The sequence below is a fragment of the Neolamprologus multifasciatus genome, chromosome 1, assembly GCF_963576455.1.
Source record: "Neolamprologus multifasciatus chromosome 1, fNeoMul1.2, whole genome shotgun sequence".
Taxonomy (NCBI): domain Eukaryota; kingdom Metazoa; phylum Chordata; class Actinopteri; order Cichliformes; family Cichlidae; genus Neolamprologus; species Neolamprologus multifasciatus.
In genome coordinates, this window is record NC_140439.1 from 23312481 (window position 1) to 23338054 (window position 25574).

The 25574-nt window shown below is 39.1% G+C and overlaps 1 protein-coding gene across 1 annotated transcript in view; it reads right to left on the reverse strand.

Annotated features, from left to right (window-relative positions):
• Window positions 1-1840: 1840 nt before the first annotated feature.
• The window catches only part of mafa (MAF bZIP transcription factor a), a 76447-nt gene continuing 52713 nt past the window's right edge, over window positions 1841-25574 (reverse strand). The window contains exon 3 of the mRNA XM_085154035.1: window positions 1841-11036. The gene's annotated coding sequence lies outside the window, so the exon portion shown is untranslated. The remainder of the gene's footprint in view (window positions 11037-25574) is intronic.

The window sequence follows — 25574 nt, forward strand, 5'->3', positions numbered from 1 at the left end:
CATTGTTAGCCTCAAAGCTCTACAGTTCATTCGTACCTTTGGAAAAAGAAAACGCATGTTTATCCAATAAAATGGAAAAATAAATCATAGTAAGGATTCCTGTCCTGCAGTAGAGGTGCCCATGAAATAAGATGCATTTAAGTACACATATTCAACTATGGAAGTTTCCAGTGAAACACAGAAAACGAATCAAGAATGGAATTTCAATACAATATAGCTGCAGTAAATGTTCCCTTTTCCCCGGGATCTTATAAAGAGAGGGCATCTTTCTGTTTAGCTCTTCTATCCCTCTGTTGTCAGCCACCTGGAGTATTGAATTTCACTGACACTGGCCCCTAATGAGAAGCAGAACGACACCTTCGTATTATAGCTAGTGCCCTACCTCTCTCCATTTCTATGACTTGCTTTAATAAATTACTGTCCAATAAGATCTTTTATGATCTTGGCATATGTTGCCTTTTATAGGTGAAAATAATTGCGTTCCCAGATCACCCTGTCCATTCTGAACATGAGAATGAGACTAGCGGAGCCTACAAAATGAGATAGTTTCACAGTGTCTGCACAAGTCCTTCTCATTTGGGTCGTTACGCCTCCCCCTCCTTCTTTCTCAGTTTCCTGGCATACCTTCAGAAGCACCCCCCCCCCCTCGCCACTCTCAACTCCACTCATGCCTAAAGAGGCCTGCGCTTGCATGCCAACAGGCACTCTTAAACCCACAACACCATCCCCCAATCGACTTCACACACACACACACACATACACACACGCACAGAGTCTTGTTTTTGAGTTCCCACTGAAGTGTGACAGAAGCCACTTGACAGGTGACACACACACTTGATGTTATCGGGTCAGGGCCAGAGATTCAGCCTCTTGAGTGATGAGAGACTGTCACTCGCATTGTTTATCTATGCTACAGGAGGGGAGAGAAAGGAATGACAGAGGGAAAGCGAGTGCTTCTTTCTTTCTTTGCCATATATCACTCGAGGGGAAAAGAGGAGCAAAGAAAAATACAGAACCTTGCTCCTTGCAGAAGACAGTGTGTACATGTGGAATTCCTGACCGAAGCCACCGAATCAAACATCTTTGAAACACTCAAATCTGCAAATATTCTCATGGCCTGTACAGTAGCATGGCCCGTTATTGGGGTTTCTGCGTAAACGGTGCAGAAAAACACGAACCTAGAAGTGCTCTTCAGTCATTTACAGAAATTTGCTGAAGTCAGCTCACAAATTGATTTGGCTTTGTTATTGGCATTGTCAATTGATTGCACCTAGGGCGATAATGAAATAACTAATTGAATGTGTCCTCTTGTAAACAATTTGTTGAAACATACAAAGCACAAACTTCCCTTGCTCTGTGCAAGAGACTTTTAATTAATTGAAGACTGAGTCTGATAACCTTCACAAAACTATTAGCCATTCCTTTAGTTTCAGGCGAGGAGTAATCTTAGCGATAAATGCGAGGGTGATAATTGCCACAGAACTCACAAATATTATGGGAATCTCTGCGATATTAAAGTGGCATATAATAGACAGTCTGGTTCACCAAAGCCAAGGTGAAGTGAGAGGTCTCCACTCCATTGTATACAACTGGGTGCCAGGGGTCAAAGGTCATTGTGTCAATTGCTTTCCTTTTACTCCACCAAAGATATAAAAAGAGGAAAAATCAAGCAGTTAGGCTCCCTTACAGAGCAGGGCTAGCGTTTATCAGGACACAACACCGGATTAATGCGTTTTATAACTAAACTCTGTAATTGTGTTTAGTTTCCCTTCACTGTTTAGTTTTACTTTATCACTCATACGCAGAAGGATTCAAGAGAGACTTCAGAAGACAGACATGTTTTCTCTTTACAATAATTATTTATTAAATTCAAAATATCTTTAGCACAGGTTAAAAATTAGACACTTCCATCTACTATGAGCGCCTTGGGATTTAACATGGTTCTAACATGGTTGAAAATAAATCCTCTAGAAACAAAAACAATTTTTTATTTTCACTCCTCCCTATTTCTGTTTTCATAAAATGTCACATTAGAGTTGCTAGGGCAGAGGCAAATTTGAAATATAGATCATCATTTTTCATTGGACATTATTATTCTTTTAATATTAGAAAAAAAAATATCAAAAACTCTTTCCCTTGCATGTCATGAGTTGGACAATTTGGAGTCAAAATTGCCTGTTGTACCAGCTTTGTAGTTTGTTGTTAATCGGAATTTACAGACATTTACAGAATTGTTATTTCTTTTATAGAAAACAGATTAATGCCTTTTTTAAAGAGCACACTCTAAAGCTGGTGATAAGACTTTTTTGGTGAAATAACTAAAATTGCACCGCAGTTTCACTACTTTTAAGTAGTTTTGCCACAACACTTGATTTATTGTGGAAGACATTCAGGATATGTAATTAATTATTAAGCGTATGCATGTAAACATGCAGTGGCAATGGAAAAAAGAAACTCAAAAAAAGAAAAGAAAAACAAATCAACAAAAAAGCAAAAGACCTACAAACATGATCTGACTGCTTTCCCCTCAGCTTCTTAGTCCCCATCCCAACTAGACCACAAACCAGTGATTTTTTTTTTTTTTTGCCTCAGCCCTACCTTACGAAAAATAAAAAAGATAAAAAGTAACATAAGCAGAGCAGTGTAGTAAATGGCAGGCCAATGCATTAGTTGTCAGTAAGAAAACATTAACAGCAAAGACATATACTTTTCAGTTTTGAAGTTGTTTACAAACCATATCCGTGTTTACAATTTCTTATGATTTTCAGTGTTTGCTTCTTGTCGTCACTACATGCCATATGAGAAGTTGGGATTACAAAAGTACCTGAACAAATTGCTTGTATATTAGCATGCATAGCTGTTTGGTATTTACATCCTATTTACAAACTTGAACTAGGAAGAAAAGACTACAATACATTTTCTTTCATGTGTTTCATTTACATTTCTAGGATGGAGAACAAAAAGCAGTCTCATACCGATTTGAGTACATGGGACATGCACATAAAAGAGAATGTTTGCTCGACTAAACAAGGTGTGTTGTTTTATTCCCCTTCACTGCAAAAGGAATAGCTCAGTTTTGTAACAGGCTTTGTCTCTGACCAGTGCTACCGCATTGCATAACAGAGATCTAGTTTTCCCTTTGTCTGTATTGCGCACTAGTCTCTGAGCACAGGGGGCTTGGAAAGGTTAATTTACGATGTTAACCGTGCCGTGAAGGGAAAAGCAAATAGGAAAGAGCATGCACAGCACCAGAGAAGGACATTAAGCTGTGGCTGCGTCTCTCTCTTTCATGCTTCCTGTATCTGTCCAGTCAGTGACAACAGGAGGGCCTCCTGATTTGTACAAAGACATGGCTATCACCATCCATCACTGCGGACATACTGAGATGATCTTATATCAGGGATCAGGCTCTAAGCAGGCACTTGACACTGACACATTCTTTTTCGAATTGTGCCTTTCATAGCCACAGAAAAATGCCCACATCAGTGTGCTTGGAAATGTAGAAAAAAGGCCTTTAAAATGTTTTATTTAATGGATGTAGTGCAACACAAACGAGAAGACAGTCGAAGAAGAAGCTGCCACTTACAGTATAGTGCGAATAGAATAAATGACTACAAAATATGTTACACCATATCTAAAAGCAGATTTTGCATTTTTATTGTTATAGTTTTGTCAGTTTTTGTAGAAAGAATGGAAGACATGGATATATTTAGGCTGCAGACAGAATTTGTAATCCAGGGGCTAGTAACCTGCTCATGGGGTGTTGCAGTCATTAAAGATATTGCTCATTTAGTGAGGATAACATCACTATTACGTATCCTCAATTCTCCCAACTGCTACAAGTCCTTTGTCCACCTCGAGCTCATTTACAGTCAACCTCTAATATGGGCAATCAGCAGCACTATACCCTCACTGGGGGTCCATAAACACTTGATTTCACAGAACTGCCTTTGATAAAGGAGGGAGGTGACTGCCAGAGCATGTTAATGTGCTTTCCCATAAAGCTTATCTCTGACTAGGGTCATGGAGGCCAAGTGGCAAGGGGCTGATCGCCATAGCAATAAGACCCTAGAAGCTGTTACTGCAGCTTACGGCCCCTCTGATAATAACAGAGCCAACCAAGGTCTACCTTTGGATAATCAAACCCCTCATCCAGGCCCATGTGGGAAATAATGTGGACATTTACTACGGTACAATTGAAATGAGGGGCGAGCACAAATTAACCTCTGGTAACAGTGAAGGAGCTCATTGTGATAGGAATCATAAATTTTTAATTGTTCACCAGCAGCAGTATTTTAAAAGCATGTAAAAACAAAATGACGAGCTGACCCACACTATTGGAGCACAAACGCAGTTTAAACAAATGCATTCGAGTGAAAAAGAAAATTATTTACCTTTCAAAGTGGCCAGACTTCCTAAAACATATTTTTTCTAGTAATGTTTTTTTCCCCCATTAGTACATTAGGCTGCATAATTATGTTTCTTCTATTTTTGTCAGGTATATGTGATGATACTGTATAATTTAGTCGACTAAAGATGGGAGCTTTGAAGAACACTTTGATAGCATATGGTTATCCCCTGCTGTCTCAGACTCTCTGCTCTGTAGGGGGCCCAGAAGGGATGTATTCATAACTTTCTGGACTTTACAAACTTTTCACTTCTCTAAAACTGAAGGATTACACCCGAATCACAGCAGGGAGAACAGCATGTTATCTCCTCTTGAGCCACTATAATCTCAGTTTTACACCCTAAAGGTAAACCCTTACCCCCCACCCCCCGAAGCAGAATAGAACAAAACAGGGTTAAATTAAATTAGTACTATTACCTTCCTGTCTGACCCTGAATTAGTGTGCACAGACTTCGCACAATCAGAGTAAGCTTGGTACTCTACCAAAAACTGCATTCTGTGTTTTCCATGTGCATTAGCTTCATCAATTGTGTTTCAAAGCAGGCAAATTGGAATCTAGTTAAGCTGTTTTCCCTGCCGTTAATTTTCTCTCTGTTTTCTGGCTCAGGTGTGGGAGACTAAATCAAGCTGTCAGAAACCAGACTGCACAGCTAAACGGTGCAGACTGAAATGCCACCTGTCCACAGCTCCTGGCAATTTATTATTTCCCCATTTATTTGTTTCTATAGTAGCAAACTTGGCTATTTGTATTAGTAGTCCCTATTGTCTCTCGTTTTTTTGTTTTTGTTTTTAAAAACTCAAATTCTGTGTGTTTTGAACCATTGTATCCCACAGACAAAGGTTGTGATTTCCTCCATTATCTAATCAGATGCTAAAGATTTGGTTTACAGCATTTATCAATGGTATTACAATGAGGTCAGCCCAGAGCATTTCTTCCAATTGAGGCATTTTGGTTAATCCGATTTTCTTCACCCCCATCCCCAATCTTCTTGGGAGCTCATCTCATCTCAGCGAGGGGCTTGATGGCTAACTGCCCACCTAGAGCTCAAGCTTATGTGCAGGCCAGAATGAGGTGGCAGTAAGGGCTTTAAAGGCTCTATTATTCATCCCTGCCATTAGCTATGTGGCATAAGGAGGGCTGTTCTGTCTTTCTTGCTGTCTGGTTGTGAGACCAACCTTCATCCACTGTATCCCTATGTCAAAGTCCACACCACTTCATGTGTTACATTTCAAGCATTTTAAGAGTCCTCTCTTAGTTCAAATACACACATGAGTTAGATATTCTGTGAGTAATGTGTTGATGTACCCACAGTATGTTGACCTCATACATGTGAATAATTTTTCAAGAGGCTCAGGTCAGCCTGGAGGTCAGGATTGAAGTAGAGGACTTGACACGGGTTGCTTCACTGTAATCCTTTCACCTTTGACCCCACTCCCACTACCCCATCCCTGTCTAGCTTGAGGTCACTGCTAATCATGACACTCCATCAGACATAGACACAGACAGCCAAAGTGTGTGTTTTTGTGTGTATGAAAAGGGGCTGTGTGTGACAGAAAGAAGAGCAGGGCATGGATATGTATGCTGCTGCATATTTCTGCAGTACAGAGTTGCATGGTGAGAAGAGCTGCTGTCAAGCATGTGTCTGTCACCAAAGTTACTGTATGTATGTATGTATATATATATATATATATATATATATATATATATATATATATATATATATATATATATATCCCATTTCAAATCTTTCTTCTAATAATATTTTCAGTATTACTTAACATAGAAAGAGAGGATAGAGGTCATCTGGATAAGTTTATAGTTGTGTAGCTTAATGCTACACAAACACAATATAAGAATTTAAAATTCACACTGGAAATTGTACCGCCATCCTTCATGATCAAAGTTGGTGGTTATTTAAAGAGCTCCAAATACCATGCCACTCTGTTATACAGTGTTAAGTGAGTCTTTTGTAGCTTTTTTGACTAAAAATAATTTTGGGGTCTTACTATAAAATCTTAGCTTGTCAAATTTATACTCATATTTTTCAATAAATTGCCTTTTAGTCATGCATTTTTTTCTATGATACATTTTTGCTATTCCCTGTTTCAGAACAGTGATCTCTCTCTCTTGTGTGCCAGGGGTGGGGGGCAGCTATCACTTGCTACAGCAATGTGTTCTTGGCAGGATTCACATGTATGCGTAGTGTCAATACTTGATGGTTAAGATGCCTGAGGCTTGGGAAGTATCTTTGCTGGCACGATTGTCATAGCAACAACCAATCACTCACAAGGCAAGGTAACAGAACTTTGCTTAGCAGCTGGCATAGGATTAACTAGCTGCCTGTGACAAGCAACTGTCTCACACTCATGGGATAGTTCTATAACAGGATTTGACCTGCCAGCAGCTGTAATGAAGTAGTTGATGTAACATTGCCTTTTCACTATTCTGTATTGAGCATTGGTTGTCCACACAAAAGCTTTACACCATATCTTCAGCCACACATCCAGAAGGCAGACAGACTTGAAATAATCAAACAGGCCCATTTTATTCAGGTTGTTTTTCCTCTGCAGTGTTCTGTCTATGTGTTTACTCTGTCACTTGGCCCCAGTGTGCATCTGCTTCAATGATCCACAGGCATATGCAGCACACACACACAAGCTAGCCGGTGATGACACTAATCAAGTGTTTAGTCAGGAGGACATGGACTTATTAACCAGTTTAGAGAATGGGCTAGATCATAATCAAATAAAGTAGAGATAAGTTAATAGGGTGAGATCTTATAAAGTAAGCTCTGCGGCATTTATCCTGCCCGAAATGGCTCTAGTATGCTGCTACTCACTGTGACACACAAGCACAGTACATAGTTAAGGGGAACATGTAGCAATCTCTCTTTATCACATGCATTGTTCTTCCCCAACATGGTGCTGTCTTTTGTCTTCTATCCTTGCTCTTTCACTGTTTTTATTAGACATGGGTGAAGCACCTCAGTAGTCCAGTATAAGCCAGACCTCGCTTGGCCTAATCCAAAAATAAGATTGTGGAGCTACTTTATTCTGATACCCCACTGACCACAGAGATGGACTGACCACTTTACCGAAGCTGATCATAATCTGCCCAGGGGCGACAGGGAGAGGAAATAAGTTAATGAAGATACTGTGTTAAAGACATGACTGAAGTATTTAAGAGGGAATGTTGTGAAGAAATAGAAGAATTTGGTGTATAAGAAAGAGGTGGGTGAATGGGGGGAGGAACAAGATGAGAAGAAAACTGATTAAGTGGGGCCCATATGAAGGAGCCAGAGGAGAGAAAGGCAGCGGGCAAGACTGAGTAGGGGGTAAATCCGAATCAGAGGAGCTCTATATCCCTGATATCCCTGCCCCCTCCTCTCCAGCGTATCCATCATGTTAATATACATACAGCGTGGCCCTCTGGGTAATATATCTTTGACCTGTGATTACACTAACAGCTTATTGTTTGCACACTGAACAATCCCATTATGTCGACGATCTGTTTACATACAGCCTTGCTGTTTAGATTAGCTTGCTGTGCGTGTGTGTGTGCGTCTGTCACAAAAAGATCAAGGATGTGCTTCTGTGCTTGTATGCATTTACACACGTTTTGTGTGTTCAGGTGTATAGCTGTCTATATTGTTCTGGCCCTGTCCAGTTTTATTGCTGGGTAGTGTTTAAACACTGCAATCAAAAACATGGAAAGCACATCTACCTGTCACATACGGCTTCATCTTTGTTTCACTTCTAACATAGTGGAAAGCCTTGACACTCAGACCACACACAGTCTCATATTTGAATGACATCTTCATCCTTTTCTGTGTTTTAAATCTTCCTTAACTAATCACCACTAAGTCAGAAGTCCAAATTTCAAGTCAGTTTACATGTTGACTGTAAATAGCTTTGGTGTGCTATGACAATATTTGATTTAAGAAGATTTGCTCACATAAATTGTAAGACCTACTTTGTGTAAGACACACAAATTAGGCAACCACATGTATTCTGCTAAAATTCTAATTTTATGGTGCAGCATTTTGATTAATGTCATTTATTAATTTTACTCCAAAAGAAAGCACCTGTTTTGCAGAGTTGATGTCGTTTCCTACTTCAACTGCATTTTTGATGGTTGAGACATTTCTGCAGCTGCATCCAGAAAGAGTACAGATGTAGTGGGCAGGCATTACAGAAGCACAGAGGGTATTGCGTATTTGGCCACAAGGGTGAACATCTGGTGGAGCAGAGGGCCATACTCATTAACACAAAGTTAACCTTAGACAGGACATTAGGTCATGACAGCCCAGAGAGCTGTATGATAGTAATAGATGGGGTCAAGGGGTTATTGAAAATTTTTTAAAAATTGACAAATAAGTGCACCGACCAGTAAAGTATGTCAACATAAGCTTAGTACAACCTTAAATTTTGATCAGAAATTAAGCTGTGAAATTACACAAAAAAAGAAAAAAAAAAACTTCTTTCAGCCCAGCCTTGTTTCCTTTCCTTCCCCTCCTCTGCTTTGCTCTTGGACTTCTCTGTCAGTGCATACACTCATTGAGACGTGCAAATCCCTTTGACACTGGATGAATAGACAGTTGCTGGCAGGATGCCCTATGCCACTTTGTGCGCTGCCACTTAATTGGAACGCCCCAGTTTTACTTCTCTTCTTCTACCCACATTCGCTGTGGCCAGATTCTGTGTGACATCAGCAGGGACAGTATGTGTTCCTTCAGAGAGTTTAAACTTTATCAGAACTGCTGTTTGCTGGAAGACAACATGTCACAGTAGACATCAAACTGTTTCTGTCACCTTACTGTAAATCTCCTGCCATCAAATATGGAGATGTAAAGCTGTCAAAGGGCTTGCATTGGTTTAGAGAGTCAACCCACTCACTACCTGCTCATCCTCTTGTTTGAATAAAGGTCACATTCCATCTACAAATCAACATGCAAAGTACAGCATCGGAGACTATACATACTTGACATAGTGTACATATATACAGCAACATATTTGAGAGGCATTGTGTATGATTGAGCATCTCTATGCATGCGTCATATGTGTGTACTTGTTGGGCATTGGTTTGGTTTCTCCCATTGCCATATAGATCCATCCAAAGCATTTAATGCTGAACTCTCCTCGTGAGGCTCTAGAGGGACATGCAGCAGAAACGTGGGGTAGTAGAGGGGGGTCAGTGTGAAGACATGGATTTCTTGATGCACAGCAGAACACTGAGAGGTAGAGGATGCACAACGGTGGAGATGAGGTCTTCAACAAGCTAGAAATTATCCCTGTTGTCCATGCAAAAGGATTTCTGTCTTCACCAGTGAGGGCCTAATCCTTGAGGTCATCTCTTCATTGGCTTGGTATGATGTCAGTCAGTCCTTTTGGTTAGCTTCATAGTCCACTGAAGGCAGAGGCCAGAATCCTCATTTCTACATTGCAGTTACTGAGGTCTTCTTTTGCCCCTGTGTAGGCTCAGGACTGGAGCACAGTTTCAAACCATGCAAAGAAAAAAATGTGTCCCTCTCAGGCTAACAGCAGCTTTGCTATAACAGTTACGAAGTGGGCATGAGAGGGCAGGGCAGTTGTTGTAGTAGAAAATAATAAATAAGAAGACAATGGGAGAAATCTGTAAATGATATATTAAAAAAAAAAAAAAAAAAAAAAAAACAGTACATCAAATATTAAACTTAATACTTAGAGGTGCTATGTTCGAATCATGGCTTTGGCAAATTGCCTGCTTCTTCTGTTCAATTTGCCTGTTTCCAAATGGAATTCACTGATGATAGCAAAGGAGTTTCTGTTGTATAATCATTGTAATGTGGCCGGATAAATTTTATCTATTCAGACAGTATCCAGGTATCTGAGACTAAATCACTGGCCATCAGAAAATATTTTCAGCTATTTTAAACTTTCAAAAATGTTGTCTGAAATATCCACATACTGAGATTTGTGATCTAAGAGCGTGGTAAATATACACTAAAGTCTGATCCATGCGGTTGTCTTCATTTGTCTCTATTTACACATACTAGTGTGGATACTGGAGAGGAAGACTAGGCTGAGAATAAGAACAATTGTAAGTACAGTTTTTACAATCAAATTAACTTCAAAGACTAGAGAAGCAATATCTGAAATGATAGCTACATGGGCTCTGAATAGGTAAGAATACTGATTTTATATGGAAAATATTGAACCATGGGTATTCTATTCACAGTAATGAAGGTTTATGAATTTGGTGAGAGCAACTCGGTACGTTTCCTATATTAGGAATAAGAATAGGGTTTTATTGTGATCTATTTACAGAAGCATGCATCAGTGATCTTCCCATTGAAGAGAATCAACCATCTCCTGATTATGAGTCTCTGTGATTTTTATTTTTGTTTTATATTTATTTTATTTGTTTTTTATTTTTGTGGTTTTGTAGAAAAAAGCTGGAGGTAAAATATTGGGAAAGGAAACAGGAGTAGTAAGAGGCTTTTCAAGAATCGCTGTAGAGATTTTGAAGAATTCCAGCGGGCCTTGTTTGTTGTTCTTCGGGAAATAATTTTGAATGTTGTGCTTTGTAGGTGTCTCGGTGCAATTGGTCAGTCGCTTTGATGTCATCACTGCTCAGTCATTAGGTTATCTGTTAATGGAGAGAGACAGAAAGAGAAAGGGGGGAGGAGGGGTTGGACAAGAAAAGAAGACAAGAATTAAAGTGGGAGTCATACTGCAATTGACTAGTGTTGTTTTTCCATGTACGCCGTGAACACACACACGCACATACAAACACACATTTCATATCTTTGTGGTGACATCTAATTGACATAATGCTTTCCCTAGTTGCTTACCATTACCCTAACCATCAAAAATGAATGCCTAACCGTAACCCTTACCCTAAACCTACCCATAACCTAATTATAACTCTGACACTAAAACCACATTTTGAGTCTCAAAAATGCCTTCAAACTCGCGTGGACAGGCATTTTGTTCCCATAAGGGCTGTTGGTCCCCACAAGTATAGTAAACTTTTTGGTCCCCACAAAGATATGTAAACACACACACACACACACACTAAGTACACCTCAAGACTGTGAGTGAAGTCCACATTGTGAGCAATACAGGACCCTTGTCTGAACTGTGCGTGCTTGTCCAGGGTTTATTGTGACACACAGTAAGCAACAGTCACTGCACTTGAAGTGTGGGATGGGCTCTGCTGTCACTGGTCCCAGTGTAAAAACAAAGGCAGAATGACCACCCTGTGAGTGTACATGGAAAGCCCACTTGGCTGAGATTCAGAGTGACAGTGGCGTCAGCATGGGGGGGTGACTCTATAATCAGCTTCAATTAAGGCCAAGGAGAGATGAGGCAATTCACTAACAGCATGGGTGAGTCTAATTTAATTCTATTAAAATATTATTTAGTCTGGTTGTGATTTACCATTTTGAACCATAAACCTTTTTTTTACACATTTTCTTTATTGTGTTGTGTGTTTCTAAAAAGTTTCGGGAGACCTTCCAGCATCTTGTGCACTGTGAAAGAATGATTCATGTGGCCAGAGGGAGGTCTTTGTGGGTGGGCCATTAGACACAGAGACTATAGTGGAATTCAGCTGCTATCTACTGGAGATCCAATTACATGACCCTACTGTAAAGGTGCTGCCTGCACCCATTATAAATCACCATAAACAAAGTATTGGCATTGCTTTGCATACCATCACAGCTCCACTGATGCTGGTAGAATCTATACATTTTTATGTCATTGTATTTACATTGTATCCATTTGTGGAAAATGTTTTTACTTTTATCTATTTATATTTTGTTTAATTTTGCCTAACATGATTCCTAAGGACATGATGAGTGATGGTAAAATATACACTTAAGAATATGATTTATGATTAGGATTTCTAGTAGTTTTACATTATTATAATCAAGTATTTTAGATTTTGCTGTTATTTGTAGTTGCATATAAATACATGTACACAGTCTAGCTTCATCAGTGGTGCCTCTTCCTGCGTTTGCCTTCGGTTAGTTACGGCACAAATCACTACAAGTGTCTTTTTTTGTCCAGCTTTTGCACAGCAGCTAGCCATGTTCTTTGAGCTAACATGCTCGCAAGTGAGATCGCAGCTCTTACCCCAGGGCATGCTACGTCCATTCTCAGAGAACTGCTACTGTCAAGATTACATCCTCTCCAAACAGAATGTAGTCCCAAGGTGTGTGATAACAGAGGATGTGATGGGAATGCAGGGCCACTTGGACTTCTAAAGCCAGGTGTTAGCACTTCAGCTCACTGCCTCATCAATAATTGACAGAGGCAAACCAATCAGAACAATTTGCTCCCCACAGCGAAGTGCTAGAGCAGCCTAACACCAGTGAATCATTAATGAGGCAATTAGCTGAAATGGTTAGACGGTTAGCCCTCACTGGCAGCACTCCTGTGACTCTACTGTGACGGTCCTCCTCGTACAAAAGCTGTGCATGATAGAGTAATGTACAGGCCAACACAAGCTGAGGGAGAAGATGAGTAGAATCACACAGCAGTGCCTGGATACAGAAGGTTGGAGTGTAACTTGCGTCAGTGATGCCAGCTCTCCATCTGTTGACCACTGCTCAGAGGGCCAATAACGGGAACAAACCCAATTGGCCATTACCATGGGAGATTGACCTTTATTGGTTGTTGTTACCATTGCACAGACCAAGCGAAGCTGTCTCCTGGGTGATTCAAGTGTGGGAGAGTCTTTATGGACAGGGATGAAATCGACCTCAGTGACATCACTCAAACACGGGGAAAGCAACAACTACAATAACAGCAAAGATGGAGTTTGGCTTTGAAGACCAGAGATCCTGGATTGTTGTTTGAGAGGAAAATCAAAGTCCCAAGGGAACTGCTCACAAAGCCTCATCGATTAGCCATATTGGAACCATTTTATAGTTTATCGATGTTCCTCTGCCTGCACTCTCAGCCCTGGGTCCAGTACAGGCTCAATTAAACCAGCCACCTTGATCTCAGGAACAAACCATGTGAATACTACATACTGCATAGATTATTCCCAAACACACACTCAGTGTTGTTCACCCTCATCAAAAGTAAATGGTTTTTTTTTTTAAACTTTTGTTCAGGCAAAATGACCAAAGAAAAAATACGAGGCAAATATGATGAACTAATTACAGCCAGCCAGTTGTGTCATGCTCACCTTTATTTTACTGGAATTCACCTTTAATATTTTAATTTAGTTAAACATTGATACAAACTCTAAGATCTGAGCTTTTTCTGGCATTTGAAAGAGGACATGTTAGAAATGTTTAAGAACCAGTGCTGTATGATAACCTTTTAGGAGTCACATACAGAAAGGGCCTAAGGGGTCTGCAGGTTTTCATGCCAAGCAAAAAAACAAAACAAAAACTATGACAGTATATATACAGTATATGTTTACAGATAGTATACAATGATAAATTATAGTAATGAGAACATGGAATACTGTTGGAGCTATGAGTTTTTATTTCCATGTTTGTATTTTATTTATTCCTTTTCCTTCCTGGGAACTGTTTTACCAGAGTATAATCTTAGTTTGTTTGATTGATGTTTGAGTTTCAAGTATTTTGTCTTTGAACTGCAAATGTCAAGCATGTGCTTATGAAAGAACTACTGTTTACTGGTTTCACTCAAAGCACTTTTCATGTGCAACAGAGAAGGAAAAAAAACTTCTAGTACAAGGAGAAAAAAATAGCTTTTACCTGCCCCATTGTTTTCTCCCATTTTAAATCTCAATATCTTGGAAGGCCTGAAAAAGTCCCTCTTGTTTGGAAAATGATTTAGTATAACAACAGCAAGAAGTTCACACACAGCTTAGTTAATGCTTGTTATTTAAATTCCTTTTATTCGATTTGCATCATTGTGAACAGAAACCGGAAGAGATTGCAACCTTTAGGAGAATTATTACCTGGACTTAGTTTCAAAGAGCTGCTTTAACAGGTCTTTAAATCTGTCAAAAAAAGAGTCTTTAAATGGTTAGGATAATTTCATTCATACAATAAATAAATAAAAAGGGACCTTTTAATCTGTCTTTTCTTCATGCTTTCATTTAATATCATTTCAATCACGAGTTGCTCTGGGACTGTACTAACATTTTACTACACTTATCTCAAAACAATACTGGAGTCATTATTTATTTTCATAAAATTGGTTGGGGTCATTCTGTCTGTTTGGAAAGTTCAAAAGCTTGTCAGGAAATTTAAACCTGATTATTTGGTTTTCCTAAGTTAAGGAGAAAATGAAATAAACATTAAAGATTCTTTTCTTAAATCCATATTTAAATACGGAAAGGGACTTTTGAGATTTCTACCTATATCTTTTGCGTGTATGCCCTGAAAATTATTGCTTTTGACAAAGAAGTGTAAAAGCAATTGATTAAAGACTGGGTCAGTCTGTGCTGCTGATATTGACACTTTTGCAGATATTGTAGACAGCTAGTCTCTGTTTAATGATTGCTATTCACTTTTATGGCCCTCTCAGGATGTCATCCTCAACAAATATTTGCAAACAGGAAATTTGCAGTATGACTTGAGAGAGTAATAACCCTGGTACCTATGTGTTTTGAGATTAACATGTAATTAAAATAGTAAATCAATATTTATTAAGCAGTAGTACAAAACACATAATAAATGTAGCCAGGTCATATAATGAGTCACAGGGTAGTGGTTGTGCCCTTCCAAGTTGCATTCTCCACTGCAAATATTTAGCTGTGAAAACAACTTAGAAAGCTAGAAAATAGCTTTGAAATGAATTAGGCATGCTGTAAATTACTAGAAAGACACAGACACCCATGCCCTGCACAAATGGAAGTGCTTCTGCAGGTGCAAATTCTCACCTCAGCCTGAGACCCCTTCCTTTCCAAACCACACTTTTTAAATGTGGAGTCTATACTTTTTTCACTTCCACACCACAGCTTTTCCCCACAGTTATCACTTTAAGATTTTCATGCGCTCACTAGATACAACGACAGACAAAAAAAAAGCACCTGAAAGCAATCCACCACTTACAGCACTGACGACAAAGCACAGAGTAAAGCAGCAGCACAGGCCACTGTCCATACTTTCCAGCGTGTACTGGAATATGAAAGGGAGATGTTAAAAGCTTAATGGACTGCTGCTCTTATTGTTTAAAAATTGCTCAACATATAAATGGCTGAATAAAGAAAGACCAACCATCACGGGTTGGCCTCAATTATGCATTGAAAATAAAGTTATGAGCTAGTGTTTGAATTATTGATGCTGGCACCGGGAACAAGAGCATGTTGGCAATGTGTCACTGGTTTTTTGCTGATGCTTCATGTTGTATTGATAATTTTTCATCTAAAAAGCCCATGAAGTCTTGATCTGTGAAAGATGGAAAAACACACCATGAATATTGGAAATCTAATGCAATATTACTGGAAGAGGGAAACATATAGCATAACGTCGAGTAACATAATGAAAACTAAAAATAATAAAAAGGTAATGTAGTTTAGAGCCATAGCTTGCACAGTGTAATCTCTAAAAATCTTATAGTTTTTTCCAGTAAAAGAATTGAAACAATCGACCACATTCAGTGCTTGGTACTGGGACTGTCCCATAAGGGTGACACATTTCCTGAGATGCAAATGCTTGTGGTACATTCGCTGATAGCCTTTTTTTTAAAAAAAGAAAAAAAATTCTCACCAACTAAAACACTCCCCACTTAAACATCCATTTACCATGAAATGATAAGAGAATATGTAATGAAAAAAAAAATCTTAATGTAACATTAAATGAATTTTCGAAATATGAGTTAGACATTGTGACTAAAAGTAGCTCTAGCAGATGAAAGAGTAGAGAGTGAGAAAGACAACAGCGAAACAAGATTAAAAAAGAAGAAAAAAAAAACAGGATTTGATTGTACTCAGATTTTCTGTGAATTAATTTAAATGGTCTCTAGCAAACTTAGGTGACCCAGGAATGTACAACTTTATTGCATGCGCAATAAAATCACCATGAACGTGTTCATAACCGACGCCAAATCATCACTAATCAGAATAGACCTTGATTTGATATCACAATAGACTTAAGTGTGGAAATTCCCTATTATTATTATTAATAATATCTGCTCAGCATTTATGTCTGTGAACATTGTATTATTCTGGTTAACCTTTTACAGTCCCCCTGTTAAGAAGACTTAAACAGAGACACAGATTACCCAATCAGATCCTGTGTTCAAAGAATCAGCCACAATGAGGGCAACACCACATTCCTTTAGTGTTTCATAATCTGTGGCTATTTAGCGTCATCCGCACAGCCAAACATTGAGGTAAATAACTTTTAGCATTCATACATTTTTCTTCTTTTGCCTTTGCACATTTATCTTGTTATATTTAAATTTTTGATTCCAATGCACGCACACACATTGATTTTTTTTAAAGTCATGGTAAAATACATTATGCTAGAAAACACCCTTTCCTTTCAGCTCAGTTTACACATGAGTGGTAGAGTTCATTTGAATTTAAGAAACATAAACATCTACAGAACAGAAAAATAAAACTTTGCTTCATTGCACTTCAGTCTGATGACATTATTTTCATTTTCTGTTTAAAATATAAATATGTCAAATATTACTATATGCTATATGCTCATTCAATAAAACTGAAACCCTCTTCAAATTGGGGAATTGTAAATTTAATTGTATAACTAATAGTTATACATGCAAATGCATTTCATATATATATATATATATATATATATATATATATATATATATATATATATATATATATATATAAACTATGACATATGTGTTAATGTCATAGTTTTAATTTTATTCAAATTATTCCAATTCTTTTGGCTATGCAGCTGACATTTTCAATAGGCATAGAAAAAGCTAAGTGAATCATTTGTTAAAGTTTTAACATGAAAAGGCTTAGACAGGGAGATCAAAAGAAAAATACATGAGTGAAACTGAACTGAAAAGCAAGTGCTTGTGAAATTTCTCACAAAGCATTATGACTGGACTTCGCCCACGGCTGAGTTTTAGGCCAGTCACAATCAGCCATTCAAAATATCTTTTTTGTATGATTCAGTGAGCTCCACTTGTGTCCTCTACAAGCAGCATCCTCGCTGTAGTGGATGCTTGAGTCAAACAACCACAGGTCACATCTACCTCTTCTACTTCATCTCATACCTCTGCTGCCTACTCATGAGTGCCTTTGGATGTGCACATCACAGCTTTAAAAAATGTCATGTGGATAGTTTTTCTTTTCTTTTTCTCGCCACTGTGTGTCAGTTTCACGCTGCTGTGACTCAACTTCTGTCACGTTAGGTCTTTCATCTCGGCATCGGCATCTGCTAAGATACTCTTACTTTTATTTCCGATAAATGACTGATTTTACGTTTAGCTGGCAGTCAAAGGGCCACTGTTAACCTTTCCACACCTCCACAACAGACTTTTTTTTCACCTCATTTGTAAGGTGTGAGATGTGTGCTCTTTGAGAATCGCCTACTATCTTCCTTTCCAAGGTCCCATAATGTTAACCTGTGGAGGAGCCGCTGAAGAGATCAATACCTATCAGACTGCTAAAATAAATACATTTATCACAGCGAGATACTTGCTACACCACGCTACTACAGCCCGTTACATCTGATCGGAGGCAGAGATACCCAGGCTCATTCTGTAGCTAGAGAAGCTCTGATCAAACTCTACGTGTCCTGTTTTAAAAAAAAAAAAGAATTACAAGTCGTACAACATTTGGATTTTCATTTTCCTCGGTTTGAACAAGAAGATGACAGGCTTATGTCTCTTTCCAGCTCAAAAAGAACAACGCTTTTGATTGTGTTCTCCATCTTTTGCTGCGGGTTGAGACAGCTCTCTGGGTTTTAAAATCTCATCTGAGGAAATGCTCCTTCTGTCCTCCCTCTGCTGCAGATAAAGAACAGGCGTTTGAGTAATTATGGTGCATTATCGCCAAGGAACGTTTCATTGCTACATTTTAAGCTGTGTAGTGAGCGGTGACAAACGAACGACCATTTTAATTTCTATCAGGAGGAAAAACACATGGCTGGAGCCAATGAAGTCAGCTCTCTCATTCTGCCACTGACTGAGACCATCTGGACCAAATAAAGTTTTTCCCTTTGAATCAACAGCTGTTGGAAATTGCACGGGAACACTCCTTGTCTGTAGATCAGTCTTTTATTTTTCATTCTTTTCACTCTTTTTAATGCTAACAGTGTTTGTTTTATGGTTTTAGTGCCGGATTTGATCAGTGCTCACAGAAGAAAGTAAAATAAAACGTGGCTGTCTAAATGCACCTGTTTCCCCTCATTTCCCCCCCCTTTGCACATCTTTCAGTCTGTATCTCTTTCTCTCTACCCCTGCTTGTTCTATGGTGGTAATCTTAGGGCTGACCATGTCAGTCAATCTTTCAGTGGCTGACAGTTTTACAACACATGCACTACACTGATGGGTAACATCACTCACATAACGAGACAGAGTGAGAGGGTGGGGAAGGACTGAACTAACGGAAGTAAAAATAACAGCTCACCTATCTTACACAAACACGGTGAGAGAGGAAAGAGTCAATTTTATCTCAGTTTCATCTATGAAAGTGAACATTTTTTTTCATGATTTCATAAGGTTTTGAACTCAGAGGTAGATTTTCCACTATGCACTGCGGAGATGGAGTCACAGAGGTTTTCTCTTTCCATTGGCCAGAGAGGAGAATTTGTTCCACTCTGCTGACAGATATGATTTTTAACACTTCATTTTATCCTGGATTATTATTTTAGGGCCCAGTCATTAACATTTTTTAGCAATGAACCTAAACTGTCTGAGGCATTTAGAGCAGTATTGCCTATGTTAAAAATCACCTTGGTGAGCACTAATTTTCCTACTGAAGACTCGAAGAACAAAAATGTTATTTATGCCAAAAGTACGATCAAACATGAACACTTTTCACGTTTCACATACAGGTTTTTTTTAATATATATATATATATATATATATATATATATATATATATATATATATATATATATATAAAACATTTGATGATTCATGAGTTCATCAGTTTTTATTTTTAAAGGCAGTGTTTTCAGTCCGGAAGTTCACAACAGACAGGATAGAGTTTCTTGTTGAAGCTGCCAGTCCACATCCTGGACAGCTGGGTCAGCAGAAAGCCATAAGTATGCACCATTTGGGCCTGGAATTCTACTTACATTTTACTTACATCAAATGGTTTCAGGCAAATGTGGTGATAATAAAAAAAATCCTCCACACTATACTGTAGCTGGTAAACTAAGGAAGAAAAAGAAAAAGAGAGCAACTATTTACACCTTAAATAAACATTTTCTATTTCTTTGACAGCTTTCAGTAAATTATTAACAAAATAAATGTCATTTTATTTGTGGATACAGACTAAATGGTTTAATATCAGCTTTTATATCAGTCAGATATCTGATAGAGCTAATGATTAATTAAGAGAAGCCATGCCATGCACTGCAGTGGCACAAGCAGCAGTCTCTCTGGAGAGTCAGGGGAGCCAAAGTCCTAAGTGGTCCCCAGAAAGTAGGAGGTGAAAAGCCGCCCATAGGAGAGAGACGATCAAGTCAATCTGTTTGTCTGTTTATGGCAAAAGGCGGGGGAAGCATCCTGCCACCCTGCACTGTCATATGGGAGTCAGGCTCCCACAAACACATGCTTAATGACTTCATTTATTCACCCCGTCACTATTGCTTTCTCTCCGTCTTTCTGTTTTTTTCTAATGATTTTGCCCATATGTGCTTTCACTTTTCTGTCCCATTGGGATATTATTAGTAATGGGTGCAAGGTTAGCATCTGAACTAGTTTGTCTGGGTTGTGTAGGATTATATGTGGATACTTGTATATAGATATAAGACAGGATTACAGAATGGGTGCCAGTACAAACTTAGAATAGTGAAGAGTAGGGTCAGATAGTTCCCAGTGATGAGTTGATGGAAGGCCATGTGATTCATGTCAGTGACATCTGGGCCAACACTGCCAGGACATCGATCAGACTAAAGCTCTGGAAGGTCTCTCAAAAGGTTTATTCTTAAATCTATGCTGACAGGCGATGACATGATGGAGACGGGGCTGGTGAATTGATTGTGTCCTCTCTCTCCTTTCACTTTTCTGCTCGCACTCCTACTTCTTCTGGAGTCTCTCTCCTCCCTCGCCTCTTTGTCCCATCACTCTGCTTTCCATCTCTCCTTTCCCCCCGCCTCCTTTTTTTTTCTCCACCCGGCTGTACTCATCGCTTGAATGTGTCGAGCGCAAGATGTCAGATTATTTCCCAGCAGACACTGCGCTGTGTGACAGAGGACTAGAGCTGTATATCACTCGATGACACTTCTTTTGCCTCCCCCTCTTCACGCAGACAACATCAAATATTGCCAGGCCTTTTTGATCACTTAAAAGGCTTGTATTAGGAGAAGAGTTCATGCCTAAACAAAAGCAAACAAAGTGTTTCATCTGTTGTGTTTGTCAGTCGCCCATATGTGTGCGGTAACAGTTTTTCTATCAGAAATGTGGCAAACCACAGTGACTCGCACATTATAGGACTTAAAAGAAGTCTCAATCCATATGCCAAAAGAGAAAAAAACAGCCATTTTTTCACCACTTTTAAGTTCCATGTGATTATTACTTTTTATAAGTTTGCATTTTTTACAACAATAAAACATAAAAATCCCTGCAGTTCTCTGATTGTTTATTTTCTCTAAAAGCAGGCTTCAGTCCATGCCTTGCAATTTTAATTGAATGCACTGAGGACTTAAACTTGGGTGGGGTCGGCCCAGTATCCAGGCCAACCGCTCAGCATATTGTTTCTGTGGCACCTGTCTCCCCAGATTAATAACTCCAAAGTCTGTGCTGGCAAAGCATGCATGGATACCAGAAATTACAATACTAATTCAGCGCTAGGGATTTATACACCCGCCTCTCCCAGGATTTATGGCGAAAGAGAACTGGGGAGGGAGAAAGAGAGAGAGGAAGAGAGACTAATAATGCTAGCGAAAGTGATTAGCTCAATGGGAGAAATTGTGCGTTTGTAGTCCTGCGATTATTATTGTGTTTCTCATCACATAATGAGTTTGAACAATGCAGTTAATGGCATTATTGGCGGGCAACCAGGAACGGGGTGTATATAAGCTTGATAGCACTTTTTCGTCAATAAATCACTCCAGTGCACATGGCAATATTTAAATCTATGTTATTAAAATTGTTGGAACAACACTATCAGATTTATGTTGTGTTATTTTATTATGGATTGATTATCATCATCACAGGCATATCTGATTTGCGTGGAGGCAGCTGGAGCGTGGTTGGTTTAATCCATTTTGATTGCTCTGCAGAGGAATGCAGCTGCTTTGCTTGAGTGGACAACAACTTGCTGTGCACCTCTTATGATTGTCTCAAACAGAAAAAAACAAGACTAGTGTTTGTCTTTGTTTTCTTCACTGATATTTGTACGATTTCTCTCAACTATCAGTTATGTTGACCTGTTATGGAAATCCTTGAAACGTCTCTGTTCTCTATCGTGTTATCATTTCAAGAGAAAATAGATCATGAATGAAAAGCATTGCTATTATTACTTCCTCTTTGACTGTACACTAGCTCATTTATCTTCGTAAGGCTTGAGACATAGGGAGTCTTAGAATCATTGATGAAAGCATTATGAATCACTTCACTCCAAAAGCCAATTGTATTCAGGCGATGAAGACAAATGAAAAGGAGTCGCATAAAAGGCAGACTGGATTGTCCAAGTAATTTTAGATGCAATAAAATGGAAAAGAGACAGTGGGAAGAAAATATGCTAAGCCAGACAAACACAACAGTGGAGAAAAAGTAAGAGCAGGAGTGTGGCCGCTACGTAGACACACACACCGCTCTCTGTTTACAAAGTAACCTGATGTGAATCTAATTATAATCAGTTTGTTTACTTGATTTGAGATGAATGAAAATTTAGGTAGGCTGCACTGTGAAGATGAGATCAGTCTCAGCACGAAGAGTCAGTCTAGTATGTCCACTCGCCAATACGACAGCAGAATTACAGGCTCTGAGAACTGTGACAACCCTGAAATTACAATTGAGTTTCACTCCTTCCTGCTTCCACACTTACCTCCCCCACCCCCCCCCACCCCGCAATACTTTCTTTCTCATTCTCTCGCTCTCTCTTTCTCCCTCTGATGGCTCAATAACAGGTGCCATGCTAAGAGAGCTGTTACAGCCGTCCCTGAGTGGTTGTGTCAGCAGCAACGTTAGGGTTGAGCTTTCCAACCTGCTCACCATGCAGGAAAAGGGAAAAAAGAGAATGAGGAAAAAAAATCTCTCTGGTCCCCAAATGATGCCCGCTGGGAGCCATCGTGCGCTAAATTTCGCCGGGTGTTTCTCCCCTCTTTTCTGTCTTGTGGCCCCCAGACTCCGATTTACAGACATAGCCATATTGGGCCTTTATGCATGGCGGAGCCCAAGCAGCTGTGTTCAGCAGAAAAAAAATGACAACAACAAAATAAAGAAATAAATAAACAAATCAACAAACACATAAGAGAAGCTTATTTCTTTGCAAATGCTCGAATAAGGGCTTTTTTGTGTGCCATCTGCAGAAAGTGAACCGTAGAGTTGGACCTGGAGTGCACTTAGACAGGTTTGCGCTCACTATTCAAGAAAACTTGTGGAAAATTCACTAAAGTGTTGGAAATCCTCCCACCACATCAGAACAAATTTATTTATAAGTTCTTGTGAGCCTTCTCTGACTTGAAGAGCCAATTTAATGCGTGCAACTCAGCTGATACTGATATCGCATGCCTTTACCAAACCGGAAGATCTGTCATTATAATTGCTCATTTAAGCACACTCCTAAAGACTTGAGAGGTTCTTGGCAAAATCTATGCAAATTAAGCTGCTTTGTGAAAAGACGCATCACTGTGCACGAAGCCTGAAGCGGGCAATAATCACAGACGGATTGTGTGCAAACAAGAGATGCTAAGCACCTCAAACCTTAGCAAGAGAGGAAAGCACACCACAGGGTGAAAGCGAGTCAAACACTCAGGTGATTGCTCAATTTTTTGTTCGCTGATGAGCAACAAAGCACCGTTACATGTTACATTTACATTTTCAACTTTGCTCTTAACAAAAGAGCATGATTTTATGTTTAAATAGAACAGTTGCTGCAAAGGGAAAAAAAGCAAAAACAAAGTCAAATGTCTCATCTGAGACTCGCCTTCCACAAGTTCATGAGCATATGGCCTCGGTATCTCAGCATAATTCACAGCCCCCCCCCCTCTTTTTTGTGAGGGGGGAGGGGGAGACATATGTTTGCATATAGCATAGGTAATCTAAATTTAGCATCCATACCATCAAGGGGCGTTTCATTTTACGCTCACAAAAAAAAAATGATAAATTTCAAAGGTGACCTGATGGGTTTCATTACAGCTGATTGATCGGCTTATGTTAGGGTGTCACAAAATGGACAGAGTAGACATAATATACCTTCAGGATCCTATACAGTACCTATAGGCTATTTATCAAGGCTCCTACATGAGACGCTGATATACAGTAAATCATGAGACATATTTCTTTAACAGTTCTTGATGCTTGATTTGTGCACAGCCCACTGGCACTTGACAGCGTTTGATTAAAAGTGCTTATTGTATAAACAACACTTCTATTAAACTTCAAATCAGCAACTGAACTGCTTCTCTGATGTGACTAAGAAGACCTTTTCTTATAGTCCAAGTCTTTTAACTAACAAATCATGTTCTTGATATTAACAAAATCATTAAGTGTTCTAGAAATATTAATCTCCTAATTTACAAAATTGCAAAATAATTTGAGGTTAATAGCAGTACACCTTGTGCATTTCTCACTAGCGTTTCCGTTAAAACAGTTAAAGTTCCAGAGCAGTTATTTTTATGTATGTCTCTGCATTCTTTCTGAGCGTTTGGTAACAAAGCAGGGATCTGGGATTCTCTCCTATGAACTAGTAAATAACCCCTGCAATTCATCATAAGAACAAGAAAGAAATGTCAAGGGCACAGGAGTTCCTTTTTTCTTTTCTTTTTTTGGTCGAGGTCACACAAACAGAATAAACACCAACACGCATGCAGAAAACATACACGCGCCTGTTTGCATGCTGCATTGTGACCACACTGCGCTACATAAAAGTTGAGGCATTGACAAATCACTGAGACCTGAAAGTGGGGCCGAGGTGGGACTAATTGAAATGAACTTTAGAAAAGGGGGGACACCTAATTAAAGATGAACTTTCTATCCTGTGTTTGTGTTGACATCATGGGGCCTAAGTTTAAACTCATCTTTGTTTGCACAAACCTGGCGATGCGGGGAAACTGTACACGGAGGACACGTAGAAGGAATAAGGTCATCGCTTTTCCTCAGTGGAAACATATTTTTCTTTAAGTCACATGCAACACTTTTATGAAATGTGTGAGGGGGCCATTCATTATCTGCAACTTTTCCTCAGAGAAACTGTTCTGCATATGGTATCCTGAATTTTTTGTACTTATATGTTTATCTGTGCTGGTTTGACACAACTATCCAGAGTGCTGGATACACAGAGTACATCCTGCTACACCTGTGTATGTGTGAACAAGTGTGGGTGGAGTATGAATAGCTGTGTGCATGCTTGCACTTGTTTATTGCTGTTTATTGTCTGTTCTATTTTCTGTATTACTTAGTCAGGGACACAGCCCAGTACTGGAGCTGTGAAGTTCCCCAGTAACAGGCTAATTCCTCAGTGGCTGTTTAGAGTGTCTCTAGCAGTGCTAAGTGTTCTCCTCTCTGTGCCTGATCAGAAAACAGGACCACTTTAGTCAGTTTGTTTAAGGTCCCCCGAGAAGGCTCCCATATCCTCCCTCTACTCACCCCTTCCTCATCCCTGCTCCGTTTCTCTCGTGCTCACACAAACGAAAACACTTACTTTTCATGCTCCCTAACTCGCGTCACATATTAAACGGATAGATAGAAGCTGACATGTGCAAATGAATCAATTGATTATTTTTTCAGCTCCGTCCATATTTAATCAATATCATTAATATTGGAATATCTCTTTTTGTACTTTTAATTTAGCTTTTAAGCTTTGTTTGGAGTAAATGTTATAGAAGCGATAATGATTTTCCTAGTAATGCACTTACAAAAGTTTGAAGGG